Source organism: Macaca mulatta, chromosome 7 (genome assembly GCF_049350105.2).
Source record: "Macaca mulatta isolate MMU2019108-1 chromosome 7, T2T-MMU8v2.0, whole genome shotgun sequence".
NCBI classification, from domain to species: Eukaryota; Metazoa; Chordata; class Mammalia; order Primates; family Cercopithecidae; genus Macaca; species Macaca mulatta.
Genome location: NC_133412.1, coordinates 8918074 through 8939624, shown reverse-complemented (window position 1 = coordinate 8939624; position 21551 = coordinate 8918074). Strand labels below are relative to the sequence as shown.

General features: G+C 41.1%; 1 protein-coding gene across 9 annotated transcripts in view; it reads right to left on the bottom strand.

Annotated features, from left to right (window-relative positions):
- The window catches only part of ENTREP2 (endosomal transmembrane epsin interactor 2), a 443707-nt gene that overhangs the window by 358856 nt on the left and 63300 nt on the right, over positions 1-21551 (bottom strand). The gene's annotated exons all lie outside the window — the stretch shown is intronic.

Genomic DNA, 21551 nt, shown 5'->3' with positions numbered 1-21551 from the left:
TGTGATACTGGTATAAGACAGTCAAATAGATCAGTGAAACAGAACTGAGAGTCCAGGAATAAGCCCATAGATCTATGGCCAAGTAACTTTCAACAAGAGTGCCAATACCATTCAATAAGAAAAGAATAATTTTCTCAAGAAATGGTGCTAAAACTAGATATCCACATACAAAGGAATGAAGTTGGACCCCACTTTATACCATATATAAAAATTAATGCAAAATGAATCAAGGCCTAAATGTAAGAGCTATAACTATAAAATCCTAGAAAAAAAGAAAAGATATATATCTGTGCAACTTTGAGTTAATTAAACAAAAGTTTTTGGAAAGGACACTGAAAGCATATATGACCAAAGAAAAAATAGATAAATTGAACCTCATCAAAATTTAAAACTTTTATGCTTCAATCAGCCCTATCCACAAAATGAAAAGATAACCAACCCATAGAGTGAGAGAAGACATTTACAAATCATATGTCTGATAAAGGTCTAGTAACCAGCATATATAAAGGACTCCTAGTACTCAACTACAAGAAGTCAAATAACTAGGAAAAGGGATAAGCATTTGAACAAAAGTTTCTCCTAAGAAGATATACGAATGGCCAACAAATGCATGAAAAGATCTTTAGGGAAGTTCAACATCATTGGCCATTAGGAAAATACAGATCAAAACCACAATGACATACCAATTTCACACACACTAGGATGGCTAGAATAAAGGGAAAAAAAAAAACCAGAAAATAAATGTTGGCAAGAATATGAAGAAACTGGAACTCTCATACATTGCTGATAGGAATGTAAAATGTTGCAGCTGCTTTGGAAAACAGTCTGGTAGTTTTTCAAAATGTTAAACATTGCATTACCATGTGACTCTGTAATTCTACCCTTACATATATTGATGTATTGAAAAGATATGTTCACAGAAAATCCGGTATACTAAATGTTCACAGCAGCAATCATAATAGTCTAAAAGTGGAAAGAAACCAAATGTTCATCAATTGATAAATGGTTAAACAAAATGTGGTATATACATATGGAATGTCATTTTCCATAAAAAAGAAGTGCTACTGCATGCTATAACATGGATGAACCTTGTAAAGATTATGCTAAGAAGCCAAATACAAAAGGCCACATATTGTATGATTCCAGTTATATGAAATGTCCAGAATAGGCCAAATCATAGAAACAGAAAGTAGATTCGAGGTGCCAAGGGTTAGAGGATTGGGGAATTGGAGATGACTGCTAACAGGTATGAGATTTCTTTTTGGGGTGATGGAAATGTTCTGGAATTAGGTTATGATGGTGATTACATAACACTGTGACTATACTAAAATAACACTAACTTGTACACTTCAAAATGGTAACTTGTATATTATGTGAATAATACCTCAATAATTAAAAGATATAAGAATAATAAAATCATCTTAACCAGCCAGCTATGCTAGAGCAAAAAAAAAGCTAAATATCTTTTTAGGATCTAGAGAAAATAAAATTACAAAATTATCATACTAATAGACAATGAGTATGCAGCCAAAAACTATTACAAAGATGGGTCATGCAATTCTTTAATTTGTAAATGTTATTTTTCTCAACTATGTGGTATATTTCATGCATTTAAAAGCATTTTTAAGTTTATAATTTGTTGCAATTTGTTTTTTCATTCCAAATAAATACCCACTGTCATGACTAAATTTGTATTTATAATTTGGTATTCTTTCTGTTAAAAGAACTGAGATGGGCCCTACAAAATTTGAATCCTCCACTGAAGACACCATTTCACGACCACCAGAGTAGCTAAAATTAAAAAGTCTAATAATATTAGGTATTGGAGAGAAAGTAGACAAATATTAACTCTCCTTGGCCCCTACTAGAAGTACAGATTGATTTAAACAATTTGAACAGCAGTTTGTCGATTTTAGTGACATTAAGGTGCCCTAGGAATTCTACTTCTAGAGACAGGCTCTACCAACATGTTTCTACCTATGCACCCTTGCGGCATGTTGTAAAGGCAGAACACCAGAAACAGGCTAAATGGTCAAAAACAACACAACACAGAAGATTAGGATACATTCTCAGAAGGGTACTCTATAGAGGAGTTAAATGACTTTATGCAGATCAACCCAGATGGAAGTAGAAAACAATACCAACTGAGAAAAAGCAAGTTTCAGAATGGCATGCACAGTTAAAACCATTTGTGTGATGTTTTGAAACATGCACACAAGTACTACATATTGATTCCAGGGATAAAGAAATGAAGTAAAAGAGAAATTCCTCTTTGTTTATGGAGGGAATAGACAGGTTGGAAAAGGGCATGAGAGACTATAACTTCATCTGTGATATTTTGAGACACCATGAAGAAGAACTGAAGAGTGTGTTTCCAAGTTTAGGCATCCACAAATTCTGCATCATGCTTTTACCTGAATGGAGGAAATACTTGAATCTTAAAGATCAAACTCACCAATAAAGAAGGGGGAAAGCAGTCATGAGTAATTCATGAAATGCTAAGTAAAATAATAATGCATTCAGAACATTTTTCATCTATCATGAAATACCCTGTCTTCCATGATGATACCCAGGGCTGGTACTGTCATGTTAGGTCCTTAGAAAGACTTGAAAACATATTTATCCCTTTGCAGAAGCAGGTCTAATCTGGCTGCTTCTCATAAGCAGATTCTCCTGAAGTGCAAATATTTTGATACAAGGATGTACAGTGCCAAGTCACCTTGTAGATGATGAGAAAACAAGGAAAGAAAATTTCCAACAATCGTTTGGTAAATTGGAATTTCTTAGACAAACCATAAACATACAGTGGATGTTTACAAAGACAACAAAAATGGCATGGAGAACATTTAAGCACTCAGAAAACAGGCTCCCTCTGGGCAGAGTTCACTGCAGTGCCACAAAGTCACCGTAGCCAGACGGCCTCTCCAGGTTCCTCCTCTCTGGGCAGACATCGCGGAAAGAAAAACAGCAGTGCCAGTCAGGGGCTTACAGATAAAACTCCCATCTCCCTGGGACAGAGCCTCTGGGGGAAGAAGCACCTGTGGGTGCAGCTTCAGCAGACTTAAATGTTCCTGCCCACCAGCTCTGAAGACAGCAGTGGATCTCCCAGTACAGTGCTCGAGCTCTGCTAAGGGACAGACTGCCTCCTCAAGTGGGTCCCTGACCCCCATGCCTCCTGATGAGGAGACACCTCCCAGCAGGGGTTGACAGACACCTCATACAGGAGAGCTCTGGCTGACATCTGGCAGGTCCCCCTCTGGGACAAAGTGTCTAGAGGAAGGAGCAGGCAGCAATCTTTGCTGTTCTGCAGCCTCCACTGGTGATATCCAGGTAAACAGGGTCTGGGGTAGACCTCCAGCAAACACCAGCAGACCTGCAGATGAGAGGCCTGACCGTTAGAAGGAAAATAAACAAACAAAAAGCAATAGTATCAACATCAACAAAAAGAAAAACCAAGCAAAAACACCATCTGAAGGTCACCAACAGCAAAGACGAAAGATAGATAAATCCACGAAGATCAGGAAAAACCAGCGCAAAAAGGCTGAAAACTCCAAAAGCCAGAATGCCTCCTCTCCTCCAAAGGATCACAACTCCTTGTCAACAAGGGAACAAAACAAGATAGAGAATGAGTTTGACGAATTGACAGAAGTAGGTTTCAGAAGATGGGTAATAACAAACTCCTCCTAGCTAAAGAAGCATGTTCTAACCCAATGCAAGGAAGCTAAGAGCCCTGAAAAAGGTTAGAGGAATTGCTAACTAGAATAGCCAGTTTAGAGAAGAACGACCTGATGGAGCTGAAAAACACAACATAAGAACTTCGTGAAGCATACACAAGTATCAGTAGCCCAATCTATAAAGCAAAAGAAAGGATACCAGAGATTCAAGATTAACTTAATGAAATAAAGCGTGAAGACAAGATTAGAGAAAAAACAATGAAAAGGAACAAAGCCTCCAACAAATATGGGACTATGTGAAAAGACGAAACCTACGACTGACTGGTGTACCTGAAAGTGATGGGGAGAATGGAACCAAGTTGGAAAACACCTTTCAGGATATTACCCAGGAGAACTTCCCCAACCTGGCAAGATAAGCCAACATTCAAATTCAGGAAACAGAGAGAACACTGCAAAGATACTCCTCCAGAAGAGCAACCCCAAGACACATAATTGTCAGATTCACCAAGATAGAAATGAAGGAAAAAATGTTAAGGACATCCAGAGAGAAAGGTTGGGTTACCCACAAAGGGAAGCCCATGAGACTAACAGCGGATCTCTCTGCAGAAACCCTACAAGCCAGAAGAGAGTAGGGGACAACATTAAACATTCTTAAAGAACAGAATTTTCAACCCAGAATTTCATATCCAGCCAAACTAAGCTTCATAAGTGAAGGAGAAATAAAATCCTTTACAGACAAGCAAATGCTGAGGGATTTTGTCACCATCAGGCCTGGCTTACAAGAGCTCCTGAAGGAAGCACTAAATATAGAAAGGCAAAACTGGTACAGCCACTGCAAAAACAAACCAAAATGTAAAGACCATCGACACTATGAAGAAACTGCATCAACAATGGGCCAAATAACCAACTAGCATCATAATGACAGGATCAAATTCACACATAATAATATTAACACTAAATGTAAATGGGTTAAACGCCCCAATTAAAAGGTACAGACTGGCAAATAGGATAAAGAGTTCAAGACCCATCGGTGTGCTGTATTTAGGAGACCCATCTCACATGCAAAGGCACACACAGGCTCAAAATAAAGGGATGGAGGAAGATTTACCAAGCAAATGGAAAGCAAAAACAAAAAAACAAAAAAAAAGCAGGGGTTGCAATCCTAGTCTCTGATAAAAGACTTTAAATGAACAAAGATCAAAAAAGACAAAGAAGGGCATTACATAATGGTAAAAAAATCAATGCAACAAGAAGAGCTAACTATTCTAAATATATATGCACCCAATACAGGAGCACCCAGATTCATAAAGCAAGTTCTTAGAGACCTACAAAGAGACTCAGACTCCCACAAAATAACAGTGGGATAATTTAACACTCCACTGTCAATATCAGACAGATCAACAAGACAGAAAATTAACAAGGATATTCAGGACTTGAACTCAGCTCTGGACCAAGCAGACCTAATAGATATCTACAGAACTCTCCACCCCAAATCAAGAGAATATACATTCTTTCCAGCACCACATAGCACTTATTCTAAAATTGACCCCATAATTGGAAGTAAAACACTCCTCAGCAAATGCAAAAGAAAGGAAATCATAACAAACAATCTCTCAGACCACAGTGCAATCAAATTAGAACTCAGGATTAAGAAACTCACTCAAAACTGCACAACTACATGGAAACTGAACAACCTGCTCCTGAATGACTACTGGGTAAATAATGAAATTAAGGCAGAAATAAGTAAGTTCTTTGAAACCAATGAGGACAAAGACACAAGGTACCAGAATCTCTGGGACACTGCTAAAGCAGTGTTTAGAGGGAAATTTATAGCACTAAAATGGCCACAGGAGAAAGCGGGAAAGATGTAAAATCACTAAAGAAGCGAGAGCAAATAAATTCAAAAGCTAGCAGAAGACAAGAAATAACTAAGATCGGAACAGAAGGAGATAGAGACATGAAAAACCCTTCAAAAAAAATCAATGAATCCAGGAGCTGGTTTTAACTAACAAAATAGATACACCACCTGCCAGACTAATAAAGAAGAAAAGAGAGAAGAATCAAATAGATACAATAAAAAAATGATAAAGGGGAGAGTACCACTGATCCCATAGAAATACAAACTACCACAGCTGAATTCTACCAGAGGTACAAGGAGGAGCTGGTACCATTCCTTCTGAAACTATTCCAATCAATAGAAAAAGATGGAATCCTCCCTAACTCATTTTATGAGGCCAACATCATCCTGATACCAAAGCCTGGCAGAGACACAACAAAAAAAGAGAATTTTAGACCAATATCCCTGATGAACATCGATGCAAAAATCCTCAATAAAATACTGGCAAACCGGATTCAGCAGCACATCAAAAAGCTTATCCACCATGAGCAAGTGGGCTTCATCCCTGGGATGCAAGGCACGTTCAACATTCGCAAATCAATAAACATAATCCAGCATATAAACAGAATCAAAGACAAGAACCACATGATTATCTCAATAGATGCAGAAAAGGCTTTTGACAAAATTCAACAGCCCTTCATGCTACAAACGCTCAATAAATTCGGTATTGATGGAACGTACCTCAAACTAATAAGAGCTATTTATGACAAACCCACAGCCAATATCATATTGAATGGGCAAAAACTGGAAAAATTCCCTTTGAAAACTGGCACAAGACAGGGATGCCCTCTCTCACCACTCCTATTCAACATAGTGTTGGAAGTTCTGGCTAGGGCAATCAGGCAAGAGAAAGAAATCAAGGGTATTCAGTTAGGAAAAGAAGAAGTCAAATTGTCCCTGTTTGCAGATGACATGATTGTATATTTAGAAAACCCCATTGTCTCAGCCCAAAATCTCCTTAAGCTGATAAGCAACTTCAGCAAAGTCTCAGGATACAAAATTAATGTGCAAAAATCACAAGCATTCGTATACACCAGTAACAGACAAACACAGAGCCAAATCATGAATGAACTTCCATTCACAATTGCTTCAAAGAGAATCAAATACCTAGGAATCCAACTTACAAGGGATGTAAAGGACCTCTTCAAGGAGAACTACAAACCACTGCTCAGTGAAATAAAAGAGGACACAAACAAATGGAAGAACATACCATGCTCATGGATAGGAAGAATCAATATCGTGAAAATGGCCATACTGCCCAAGGTAATTTATAGATTCAATGCCATCCCCATCAAGCTACCAATGAGTTTCTTCACAGAATTGGAAAAAACTGCTTTAAAGTTCATATGGAACCAAAAAAGACCCCGCATCTCCAAGACAATCCTAAGTCAAAAGAACAAAGCTGGAGGCATCACGCTACCTGACTTCAAACTATACTACAAGGCTACAGTAACCAAAACAGCATGGTACTGGTACCAAAACAGAGATATAGACCAATGGAACAGAACAGAGTCCTCAGAAATGATACCACACATCTACAGCCATCTGATCTTTGACAAACCTGAGAGAAACAAGAAATGGGGAAAGGATTCCCTATTTAATAAGTGGTGCTGGGAAAATTGGCTAGCCATAAGTAGAAAGCTGAAACTGGATCCTTTCCTTACTCCTTATACAAAAATTAATTCAAGATGGATTAGAGACTTAAATGTTAGACCTAATACCATAAAAACCCTAGAGGAAAACCTAGGTAGTACCATTCAGGACATAGGCATGGGCAAAGACTTCATGTCTAAAACACCAAAAGCAACGGCAGCAAAAGCCAAAATTGACAAATGGGATCTCATTAAACTAAAGAGCTTCTGCACAGCAAAAGAAACTACCATCAGAGTGAACAGGCAACCTACAGAATGGGAGAAAATTTTTGCAATCTACTCATCTGACAAAGGGCTAATATCCAGAACCTACAAAGAACTCAAACAAATTTACAAGAAAAAAACAAACAACCCCATCAAAAAGTGGGCAAAGGATATGAACAGACATTTCTCAAAAGAAGACATTCATACAGCCAACAGACACATGAAAAAATGCTCATCATCACTGGCCATCAGAGAAATGCAAATCAAAACCACAATGAGATACCATCTCACACCAGTTAGAATGGCGATCATTCAAAAGTCAGGAAACAACAGGTGCTGGAGAGGATGTGGAGAAATAGGAACACTTTTACACTGTTGGTGGGATTGTAAACTAGTTCAACCATTATGGAAAACAGTATGGCGATTCCTCAAGGATCTAGAACTAGATGTACCATATGACCCAGCCATCCCATTACTGGGTATATACCCAAAGGATTATAAATCATGCTGCTATAAAGACACATGCACACGTATGTTTATTGCGGCACTATTCACAATAGCAAAGACTTGGAATCAACCCAAATGTCCATCAGTGACAGACTGGATTAAGAAAATGTGGCACATATACACCATGGAATACTATGCAGCCATAAAAAAGGATGAGTTTGTGTCCTTTGCAGGGACATGGATGCAGCTGGAAACCATCATTCTTAGCAAACTATCACAAGAACAGAAAACCAAACACCGCATGTTCTCATCATAGGTGGGAACTGAACAATGAGATCACTTGGACTCGGGAAAGGGAACATCACACACCAGGGCCTATCGTGGGGAGGGGGGAGGGGAGAGGGATTGCACTGGGAGTTGTACCTGATGTAAATGACGAGCTGATGGGTGCTGACGAGTTGATGGGTGCAGCACAGCCACATGGCACAAGTATACATATGTAACAAACCTGCACGTTATGCACATGTACCCTAGAACTTAAAGTATAATAATAATAAAAATAAATTTTAAAAAAATAAAAATAAAAATAAGAAACAAAAAAACAAACAAACAAAAAAAGAAATACAAACTACCATCAGATAATACTACAAACACCTTTATGCAAATAAACTAGAAAATGTAGAAGAAATGGATAAATTCCTGGACACATACACCCTCCCAAAACTAAACCAGAAAGAAGTTGAATCCCTGAATAGACCAATAACAAGTTCTGAAATTGAGGCAGTAATTAATAGCCTACCAACCAAAAAAGGCCCAGAACCAGACGGATTCACAGCCGAATTCTACCAGAGGCACAAAGAGGAGCTGGTACCATTCCTTCTGAACTATTCCAAACAACAGAAAAAGAGGGACTCCTCCCTAACTCATTTTATGAGGCCAGCATCATCCTGATACCAAAACCTGGTAGAGACACAACAAAAAAAAAAATTTCAGGCCAATATCCCTGATGAACACTTATGCAAAAATCCTCAATAAAATACTGGCAAACCGAATCCAGCAACAAAAACAAACAAAAAAAACAATGCCATCAAAAAGTGAGCGAAGGATATGAACAGACACTTTTCAAAAGAAGATATTTATGCAGCCAACAAACATATGAAAAAAACTTGTTATCACGGGTCATTAGAGAAATGTAAATCAAAACCACAATGAGATGCCATCTCACACCAGTTAGAATGGTGATCATTAAAAAGTTTATCCACCACAGTCAAGCCGGCTTCATTCCTGGGATGCAAGGCTGGTTCAACATATGCAAATCAATAAATGTAATTCATTACATAAACAGAACCAATGACAAAAATCACATGATTATCTCAACAGATTCGGTAAAAGGCCTTCAATAAAATTCAACACCCCTTCATGCTAAAAACTCTCAATAAACTAGGTGTTGATGGAATGTATCTCAAGATAATAAGAGCTACTTATGACAAACCCACAGCCAATATCATACTGACTGGACAAAAGCTGGAAGCATTCCCTTTGAAACTGGCACAAGACAAGGATGCCCTCTCTCACCACTCCTATTCAACACAGTCTTTGAAGTTCTGGCCAGGGCAATCAGGCAAGAGAAAGAAATAAAGCATTTTCTTTTTTTTTTTTTTTTTTTTTTTTTTTGAGATGGAGTCTCGCTATGTCGCCCAGGGTAGAGTGCAGTGGCCAGATCTCAGCTCACTGCAAGCTCCGCCTCCCAGGTTTTTACGCCATTCTCCTGCCTCAGCCTCCCGAGTAGCCAGGACTACAGGCGCCCACCACCTCGCCCGGCTAGTTTTTTGTATTTTTTAGTAGAGACGGGGTTTCACCGTGTTAGCCAGGATGGTCTCGAACTCCTGACCTCGTGATCCGCCCGTCTCGGCCTCCCAAAGTGCTGGGATTACAGGCTTGAGCCACCGCGCCTGGCCGAAATAAAGCATTTTCAAACAGGAAGAGAGGAAGTCAAATTATCTCTGTTTGCAGGTGACATAATTGTATATTTAGAAAACCCCACCATCTCAGCCCAAAAACTCCCTAAGATGATAAATAACTTCAGCAACGTCTCAGGATACAAAATCAATGTGCAAAAATTACAAGCAATCCTATACACCAGTAACAGATAAACAGAGAGCCAAATCATGAGCAAACTCCCATTCACAACTGCTACAAAGAGAATAAAATATCTAGGAATCCAACTTACAAGGGATGTGAAGGACCTCTTCAAGAAGAACTACAAACCACTGCTCAACGAAATAAGAGAGGACACAAACAAATGGAAAAACATTCCACACTCATGGATAGGAAGAATCAATATCATGAAAATGGCAATATTGCCCAAAGTAATTTATAGATTCAATGCTATTACCATCAAGCTACCATCGACTTTCTTCACAAAATTAGAAGAAAAAAAAAAACTACTTTAAATTTCATATGGAACCAAAAAGGAGCCTATATAGCCAAGACAATCCTAAGCAAAAAGAACAAAGCTGGAGGCATCACGCTACCTGACTTCAAACTATACTACAAGACTACAGTAACCAAAACAGCATGGTACTGGTACCAAAACAGACATACAGGCCAATGGAACAGAACAGAGGCCTCAGAAATAACACCACACACCTACAACCATCTGACCTTTCACAAAACTGACAAAAACAAGCAACGAAGAAAGGATTCCATATTTAGTAAATAGCGTTGGGAAAACTGGCTAGCCATATGCAGAAAACTGAAACTGGACCCCTTCCTTACATCTTATACAAAAATCAACTCAAGATGGATTAAAGATTTAAACGTAAGACCTAAAACCATAAAACCATAAAAACCCTAGAAGAAAACCTAGGCAATACCATTCAGGACATAGGCATGGGCAACGACTTCATGACTAAAACACCAAAAGCAATGTCAACAAAAGCCAAAATTGACAAATGGAATCTAATTTAACTAAAGAGCTTCTGCACAGCAAAAGAAGCTATCATCAGAGTGAACGGGCAACCTACAGAATGGAAGAAAATTTTTGCAATCTATCCATCTGAAAAAGGGGTAATATCCAGAATCTACAAGGAACTTAAACAAATTTACAACAACAAAAAAACACCCCATCAAAAAGTGGGCGAAGGATATGAACACTTTTCAAAAGAAGATATTTATGCAGCCAACAAACGTATGAAAAAAACTCACGGGTCATTAGAGAAATGTAAATCAAAACCACAATGAGATGCCATCTCACACCAGTTAGAATGGCGATCATTAAAAAGTCAGGAAACAAAAGATGCTGGAGAGGATGTGGAGAAATAGGAATGCTTTTACACTGCTGGTGGGAGTGTAAATTAGTTCACCCATTGTGGAAGGCAGTGTGGCGATTCCTCAAGGATCTAGAACTAGAAATACTATTTGACCTAGCAATCTCATTACTGGGTATATACCCAAAGGGTTATAAATCATTCTACTATAAAGACACATGCATATGTATGTTTATTGCAGCATTATTCACAATAGCAAAGTCTTGGAACTAACCCAAATGCCCACCAATGTTAGACTGGATAAAGAAAATGTGGCACATACACACCATGGAATACTATGCAGCTGTAAAAAACAATGAGTTCATGTCCATCGCAGGGACATGCATGAAGCTGGAAACCATCATTCTCAGCATACTATCACAGAAAGAGAAAACCAAACACCACATGTTCTCACTCATAAGTGGGAGTTGAACAATGAGAACATATAGGCACAGGCAGGGGAACAACACACTCCAGGGCCCGTCTGAGGGTGGGGGGCAAGGGGAGGGACAGTATTAGGAGAAATAGCTAATGTAGATGACGGGTTGATGGGTGCAGCACACCACCATGGCACATGTATACCTATGTAACAAACCTGCGCATCTGCACATGTATCCCAGAACGAAGGAAGGAAGGAAGGAAGGAAGGAAGGAAGGAAGGAAGGAAGGAAGGGAGGGAGGGAGGGAGGGAGGGAGGGAGGGAGGGAGGGAGGCAGGCAGGCAAGGAGGACGGAGGGAGGGAAGGAAGGAAGGAAGAAAGGAAGGAAGAAAGGGAGGGAGGGAGGGAGGGAGGGAGGGAAGGAAAAACATGCTCCCATGTGTTAAGTGGACTTCCTGCAGAGAAGGGCTCATTTTGACATAGGAATCCCAAAGCAGCCTCTTTATATCCAGATTATAAGAGATTTTTCTTTTTTTTTCTTTCTTTCTTTTTTTTGAGACAGAGTCTCACTGTGTTGCCCAGTGGCACGATCTCAGCTCACTGCAACCTCCACTTCCTGAGTTCAAGTGATTCTCCCACTTCAACCTCCCAAGTAGCTGGGATTACAGTCATGTGCCACCACGCCCAGCTAATTTTTTTCTTTTCTTTTTTTTTTTTTTTTTTTTTTTTGTAGTTTTAGTAGAGACAGGGTTTCACCATGTTGGCCAGGCTGGTCTCTAACTCCTGGCCTCAAGTGATCTGACTGCCTTGGCCTCCCAAAGTGCTGGGACTACAGGCATGAGCCACCACGCCCAGCTGAGAGTGTCAGAGATTTGTCAAAGGGCCAGCAAGTATCCTGGCCTGGAACCTCACAGGCCACTTCTGAATGATAAAAACTGACCTGTCACCTCTGCACCATTGGTTTCTGGTCTTCCATCACTTCCAACCTCGAAGGGTGCTCCCAGAGCTTAGTACATGCATAACAAACCCCTTACCCCAGCATATCTAGGACGCCAACAACTATAAGGCACACCACAAGAGAAAAAGTATGCTGCCAATAAATGCTGACGTGCTATCTATTGTAAAGAAGCATCCAGGCCTTGGCAGTGTTGAAATGTGAAAACATGCGCATCCAGCATTCAAAACACCTCAGGCATACTACAATATTAACAGTGATTGTTACAGAATTATGAAATCAGGGCAGGTGCTTTGGCTCATCTGTATTTTCTAAACTTTCTATGGTGAACGATATTACTGCCAATATTTGAAAAATGGTAAATAAACATTATTTTAAAGAAAAAAAATTAAATGAGCCAACCAGAACTACCATGAACCTAATGAAACTAAAGCTTTGTGGCCTTCCAAAGGCTCCTGGAAGAAGCCCTAGTTTGTTTGTATTTGTATTTTTTGTTACTTGTCATAAAAGCAACCCCTCAAACTACACGTGCTTCAGGCCCCATAAAGCTATGATCTCTCTTGGATTCAACAAATACGGAGTACCTAACAAGTCCACGTGGACTGCTTTAAAAGACAGAGAGAAATAAAAACATTTCAGCTTAAGTGAGGACACAAGCAAGCCCAGATAACCACATCGAGGCAACAAGACCAATAATCCCTCTCCCTTTCCTAATTATCACTCCTGCTGCTATGGACTGAACTGTGTCCCCCCAAAACTCATATGTTGAGGCACTAACCCCAATGGGATGGTATTAGGAGATGGGGAGGTGGTCAGGGATAGATGAAGCCATGAGTGTGGAGGCCCCATGTTGGGATCAGTGACCTTATAAGAAGAGGAAGAAACACCAGAGCTTTCTCTCTCCACCAGGTAAGGGCACAGCAAGAAGGCGGCCATCTGCAAACCAGGATATGAGCCCTCACCAGGAACTGAATCTGCAAGCACTCTGACCTGGGACTTCTCAGCCTCCAAAATCGTGAGAAATAAATGTCTACTGTTTAAGCTACCCAGTTTATGGTATCCTGTTAGAGAGCAGCCCGAACTGACTAAGACACCCCCATACTACATCTCTAGTGATTATAACTGGTAATGCACAAATCCACTGGTCAACTTTCAGATATTGAAGCCACCACCACACTCTACAGTTTGGTTCTGTTGAAGTTTTACAAGTAAATAATGAACTGCCAACGTTGTAGCAATGCTATGGGGAATATTCACCCAAGGGTTCTTTCTTTTCTCTGAAATCTCTCATGTTCTTTAAAAAGTCAGCCTCTTTTCATCTGCAATGAGATTTTCTCTCTAAATCCTTCTTTAAACACTCCTTTTGTGTGATGTCTTAGCCTTAAGTACTGAGCCTTAAAGAAAAGCTGTTTTCCACTCACTGCCTTGTTTTAGATATGCTCTCCCTGACCTTTCAAAATGGCAAAATGAAGAATCTTAGGGACCATGAGGGCCACCTGCTTTGAACTGCCCAGCAGTAAAGGGGCCAAGTGACAAAGCTAGTTGGTACACCCAACCCAAAGCACCCTAAAGCCAAATGCAACAGAACACTTTGTCAAATTATTGGGCTGCATTAAAATATGAAGCCACTGTAAGTGGATATGCTCTATTTGAAAAGGAATTTTAAAAACCCTAAGGTTCCGGCCGGGCGCGGTGGCTCAAGCCTGTAATCCTAGCACTTTGGGAGGCCGAGACGGGCAGACCACAAGGTCAGGAGATCAAGACCATCCTAGCTAACACGGTGAACCCCGTCTCTACTTAAAAATACAAAAAACTAGCCAGGCGAGGTGGTGGGCGCCTGTAGTCCCCGCTACTCGGGAGGCTGAGGCAGGAGAATGGCGTGAACCTGGGAGGCGGAGCTTGCAGTGAGCTGAGATCCGGCCACTGCACTCCAGCCCGGGCAACAGAGCGAGACTCTGTCTCAAAAAAAAAAAAAAACCCTAAGGTTCCACAGAACCTAGTTTGAAAACCATTGGTCTACATTAGCAAGAAGCAAACAGAATGAGGAATTTTTCCCTCTGCAAAAGCCATGTCCCCTCCACCTTGTCCATGGAGGGAAGACACACACAGTGTTGACACACATACCTGCCATGATACAGGGGAGCGTGCATGACACACATTTAAAAAGGCATGGGGTGAACAGGCAATTCTCATTTTAGCAAGACTGTTAGAATCTTCATTCAGCCAATGGTGAACATGTGCTCCACTTTAAAAACAAATGGCAGCCTTGTCTCACCTCTAACTCCCTGTCCATATTCCACAAGGAACATTCCCACCCAAATGCAAGCTCTCAGCTTCATGGACACACTAAGGAGGCTCTCGCCAGGAGCACCTCTGAGTCCATGTCCACCTCTCTGCAGTATGGCCCCAGCCAGATTTGGAGCACATTCTTGTATTCAACACATTTATAAAGTGCCTCATCAATACCTGGCACTGTTCTTCACCTTCTGTGAACAAAAGAAACAACAATCTTACCCTCGCGGTGTCTACATTCTAGAGGGGAGAAACCTCCTAAGTGATTAAATTGGGCACAAAAGAATGATGAGTGCTCCAGGAGAAAAACAGAGCCCAGAGAGGGGGAGCAGGGGGTGCTGGGTCAAGTGTTTTGCTTCAGTTGTGGTTTTTATGTGGTAAAAAACATGTAAGATTTACCATCTTAACCATTTTTAAGTGTATAGTACTATAGTGTTAACTACATGTACCCTGTTGGACAACAGATCTCTAGAACGTCTTCATCTTGCAAAACTGAAACTCTACATCCAATGAACAACTCTCCTTTTCGCCCTCCCTCCAGCCCCTGGCAACCACCATTCTGCTGTCTCTAGGTGCCTCAGATGAGTGGAATCATTCAGCATTTGTCTTTTTGTGGCTGGCTTACTTCACTTAGCATAATGTCCTCAAGGTTCATCCATGTTGTAGCCTGTGTCAGAATGTCCTTCCTTCCGAAGACTGAACAATGTTCCACCGTGTATACAGACCACATTTTGTTTAGCTACTCATCTACTGATGGACACTTGAGTAGCTCCCCACCTTTCGGCTGTTGTAAACAAGGCTTCCATGAACATAGGTCTGCAAACATCTGTTCGATTCCCTGCTTTCAGTGAAGGCCTAGTTTTAACAGAGCTGTCAGTGTGGTTCCATGCTTTTCCTTTCCTCTGCAGCCCTCTGTCCACCTTCTGTGTAGGGGGAAACTCCCACTTTAATCTATTTCCTGGCACTGTTTCATCAGTAGCTATGCAACCCACACCTGCATGTTCAGAACAACTCCCACAGACTACAGAGGACTCAATATCACCTATTTTCTAAAGATGGATTTCTTCAAAGCACAGGGCTGTTTGGACCAGAGTGCAATAAAAGAGTGAGGAATGGAGAATGAAAACACGAATCATGAACGTGAGCAGTTGGCTCTGTGTTTTCAGAGGCACTTGTCAGTTCCCCCAAAAGATATTCCCTCATCATGCCCTTCAACACGGCAGGATGGACAGGACAGTGTCACCTATGCTCCCAAGGGCTGCCCGTCCTTACTGCCTAGGAAAGCATGGCCCCTTGATGGAATCTCAGTCTGCATGAAAACCCACCATGAGCACTTTCTTCAAAGTTTTGGTAAGAAACGTTTTGACACCTGTTAAAGGAATTTCAAGAATTCACAATTAAGTGGGGACTTCCCAAGGTCTCAAATAATCATGACACAACCTACTCAACCATGCAACAAATCCTGACTGCGAAGCAGGACCCCCAGCTAGACAGTGCGGAGCAGCCAGAGTGGGTCAGACCTGAGTCCTGACCCGAGGACTGCTTTCTGGAGGTAGATATGAGACCCCAAATATGAACAAGATGCACTAGGGACCCAGGAACCAGGAGTGCCGATGTCCAAAGGTCGGGGGGAAGATGGATGTCCCAACTCAAGAAGAGAGACAGGACGCACCCTGCCTCTGCCTCTCTGTTCTTTAAGACTGGCAACAAATCGGATGATGCCCACCTGCATTGATGAGGATGATCTTCTCTACGCAACTGATTCAAACGCTCATCTCTTCCAGAAACACCCGTTTCACCACCTATCTGTGCATCTGTTAGCCCAGTCACGTAAAGTTAACATCACAAACCACAAGGAATGAATTCTGTTGACACCTGAATGAGCAAGGAAATGGAATCTCCCCAAGAACCTACAGGAAGAAACAAGACCTTGACTGTAATCCGGTGAGTCCTGTGTTGTAGTTCTAATCTACAGAACTGAAAGAACATAAATGTGTGTTGCTTTAAGCTGTTAAATGTGTGGTCATTTGTAACAGCAGCAGCAGGAACTAATACAGCCACTTTAATGAGCAGCCCAGGTGGCTAGTACAACTGATGAGGGATGTATCACCTGGCAGTATCCCCAGGTGTGTGCCTGAGAGCATCACTGTCCTATCGAACTCTCCACAGTGGTAGGAATGTTCTATACCTATGCCATCAAATATGGTAGCCACTTGTGGCCGTTAAGCCCTTGAAATATGGCTAGTGTGACTGAGGAAATGAATTTATAATACAGGTCATCTTAATCACCTTAAACTTGAATAGCCATGGGTGATCAGTGGCTCCTACAATGAACAGCAGAGCCTCAAGTAAAGGTTCTCAAACACTGCTGCATATTAGGACTTCCTGGAGAGATTTTTTTAATGCTGATGCCCAGGCTGCCTCCCAGATCAATCAAATCAGATAGTACTTAAGGTAGGGGACCCAGGCATTGGTATTTTTAAAACTCTCCAGGGGCTCCAACATGCAGCCAAGTTTGAGACTCAGTGACCCAGGGAAACGGTCACAGGGGGTACACACAGTCAGATACATGGATGGTAACTGAACCCCTGCCTTGGAATACCAACAAATGGCAAACTCTAAGGTTTCCATTCGTGCAATGGAATAGAATGTCCACAGCAATTAAAATAAATGCATGGATCTACACATATCAACAAGGGTAAATACAGAAAACACAAAGTTGACTTAAGAAAGGAGAGGAAAAACACTCGTAACAATACAGTATCATGTCTATGAACTTGGAAGTGTACACAACAATACTACATGTTGACTATAAACACATATAGTAAAAAGCATAAAAACTTGGGCAAGAAAAAACACATACCAACTGCAAGCTGGGGGCAACCTGCTTGGAAATGAAAGCAAAGGATGGGGTGGGGGGGCCCACGTACAAAGAGCTTCAACTCCATGCAGCAATTTATTTCACTTTAACAGATGTGAAGCAACTATGGTAAAGTGGTATTACTTGTTGTAGCTCCATGTTATAAACACAAGTGTGTTGTCATATTTTCTGTATACTTTTCTGGGTGTACAACATTTTTCATAATAGCAAAAGAGACCAATATATGGGTCTCCGGGCAGGAAACGTCTATCCCAGGGTGGGCAGCACAGAGGTTGGCTCTCTGGGGTGAGTTAGGCTATGTCATATTGAGGAATTTATTCCTAGTAGGTTTTCCTTCCAATGGAAAGCCAATTCTCTTCCAGAATTTAAGGGAATAAAACAATTATGAGCCCTAAAAAAAAAAAATAAAAAAAAAAAAAAAAAACTACTGGACAAGAAAATCTGGCCAAAGATGATCAGGCAAAATACAGAAGTTAGGAATGGCCTCAGTAAAGGAAGCAGCTCAGGAGGAAGAGAGGCAGGTTGGCAGCACTCTCTGAGCACTTAAACATAGGACTATAAGGAGATACCACAGGAAGCGGGGGACCAGCAGAGAGCAAACGCTATCAACCTCATCCCACACATGTAACAATTCGCAACAATCTAGCCACGGGAGGGAAATAATATTAGTGTGCCAGACACTGTCCTAAGTGCTTTACATTATAAATTATAATAACTCAACTGTTATAATTCTACAAGATACTGCTATTACTTCTTAGACGTAACAGAGGGTAACTGAGTCACAGCAAGTTCGGCGATTAGCCTAAGGTCAAGTGGCCAAGATGGGATTTGAACCCAGGCTGTTCTGGGTCCCATATGCTAACCCCTACACTATACTGTTCTTTGAAATCAGGTATTAGGTATGCTTGCACTAATGTCCTCTGCACTTCTACATTTGAACTTCTAGTCGTAAAAATAGGACTCCAACCACGTAAAAAATTCTATAGCCTTTTCTACTCGACTGTGAAGCATATTCATGTTCTTTTTCTTGTTAATTTCAAACTTACCATTTATCCTGAAAGTAAAATGTATAATATATAACTCTTTGGACACACATCCTCCCTCCACATCCATGAACAGTGTGATGTCGGAAATCTTGCTCACCAATGTCAATGAGGGGTTATTTGTGAAAGGTGGTATTTTATGTGATTTTTCTTCCTCTGTTTTTCTCTGGCTTTACTAAGGTACACTTGACAAATAAAAATTCCATGTATTTAAGGTGTACAAGATGATGTTTCTATATTCACCTTGCAAAATAATTATCACACTCAAGCTAATTAACATGTCCATCACCTTACATAGCTCTGATGTTTGGTACCTGGGGTGAGAACCATACCGCTGGGTGCGGTGGTTCATGTTTGTAATTCTAACATTTTGGGAGGCTGAGGCAGGAGGGCTGAAGGCAGGAGTTCAAGACCAGCCTGGGCAACACAGCAAGACCCTATCTCTACAAAAAAAATATAAATTAGTCAGGCATAGTGGCACATGCCTGTAGCAGGGAGACTGAGGAAATGGATCACTTGAGCCCAGGAGTTGGAGGCTGCAGTGAGCTATGATCACTACACTCCAGCCTGGGTGAAAGAGTGAGACCTAGTCTCAAAACAAAATAAAACAAACTACTCTCTTAGCATATTTCAAGTCCACAACACGGCATTCTCAACTATAGTAACCATGCTGTACATTAGATCTTCAGAACTCATTCCTCCTGCATAACTGATACTTAGTATTGTTATTCTTTCTACTTCTCTGTATTGCTGGAATGTTTTATAGCAGGTATTCATGATTTTTCACAACCAATGTTCCATTAATGACATTTCTAAAAGAACAAATAGAAGAGAAAATACCAGTAAATGCACCTCCTATAGATACACAAGGAAAAAGAGGAGCGCCATGGACATGAGGAGGGAGAACACGCCTCTAAAATGATCGGTAGGATCCAGGACGGTCTTTCCAGACCTGCATCCCGGAGGACTACAGGCAGACAGCGCCTCCCTGAACCCAGGGCAGACAGCCGGTCAGGGCAGGAGGAAGGCCACATGCACGGAGCCAGATGAGGTCAGCAGGAATGCCATGGAGACAACAGCTATAACCACAGGGGGGAAACCCGTGCTGAAGGAAGGAAAGATCAGAACCTACACCCTGGAAAACCAAACTAGTGACACAGCGGAAAGCTTTAGAAATTCTCCCAGAATGTCAAAACGAAAAAGACCACCACCTGACACAGTCTCTTATAGCAAAAACAGAGAGGAAGGTCACAGATGACAAGGACAACAGAGATCAAGGGCGTTTCAAGAGGAACTGCTAACTGTTTTCCAAAGAAAGGTGTGCGCTACTGCGGCACAAAAGCAGACCCTTGCCCTATGGAAGAAAATCCTTCTCCACCAGCAAGTACTTCAGAGACTGCCTGAAATGCTCCCCAAGCTGTTCTCAGAAAAAGCACCAAGTCCTCTTAGCAAGTCAGGAAAACAAGCCTGCATATTTGTTTGGAGCACTACATTTCTTGGTATTCTAAAATAATGTACACCTCTCTCTCTCTCTCTCTCTCTCTCTCTCACACACACACACACACACACACACACACACACACACACACAGAGTAGATAAAAAGTCCCCTTTAAGCTAAATTTGGGAGGTCAGGTACAACTTCAGGATTATCTATAAATATACAGCTGACCTTGGAACAACACAGGTTTGAACTATGCGAGTCCACTTAAACGTGGATTTTTTCCCATCAAAGTTACACTGAGTGTGCCTGCCTCTCCTGCCTCCCCTCCTACTTCCTCCACCTCTTCCTCCTCTGCCACCCCTGACATAGCAAAACCAAGCTCAGCCCACTCAACATGAAGACTACAACGAAGATGAAGACCTTTATGACGACCCACCTCCACTTATAAATAGTAAATATATTTTCTCTTCCTTATGATTTTCTTAGTAACATTTCTTTTCTCTAGCTTACTTTATTGCAAAAATACAGTATATAATGCATGTAGCCTACACAATGTGTTAATTGACTGTGTTTATTGGTAAGACTTCCAGTCAACAGTAGGCTATTAAGTTTGAGGGAAGTCACAACTTATACATGGATTTCTGACTGTGAGGGAGGTTGGGTCCTGTCAGGCCCCTGAGCCCAAGCTAAGCCATCATATGCCCAGTGACCTGCAGGTATACATCCAGATGGCCTGAAGCAACTGAAGAACCACAAAAGAAGTGAAAATAGCCAGTTCCTGCCTTCACTGACGACATTCCACCATTGTGATTTGTTCCTGTCCCACGCAACTAATCAACTGACCTTGCGACATTCCTCCCCTGGACAATGAGTCTCATGATCTCCCATGATCTCCCCACCTGGCACCTTGTGACCCCCACCCCTGCCCGCAAGAGATAACCACCTTTAACTGTAATTTTTTACTACCTACCCAAATCCTATAAAACTGTCCCACCCCTATCTTCCTTCGCTGACTCTTTTCGGACTCAGCCCACTTGCACCCCAGTAAAATAAACAGCCTTGTTGCTCACACAAAGCCTGGTTGGTGGACTGTCTTCACACAGACGCGCATGACAGGTCCCCTAACCCCTGCATTGTTCAAAGGGCCAAATGTGCATTATGTGACATGGATAAAAAGTAATGTTTTTTTAAATGGCAAAGTCTGCAACCTACAAATTGAAGAATAGTTCTAGCTTCATTTGAAATGTTATTGAAGAAAATAATATTCTCCATAAAAATAGCAGGCAGATATACATTTTTAAAAGTCTCAACTAAAGCTGACCAATGCAAACAATCATTGATTTAGGTGATCAAATAGCAATTAGACTGTCAGAGACGC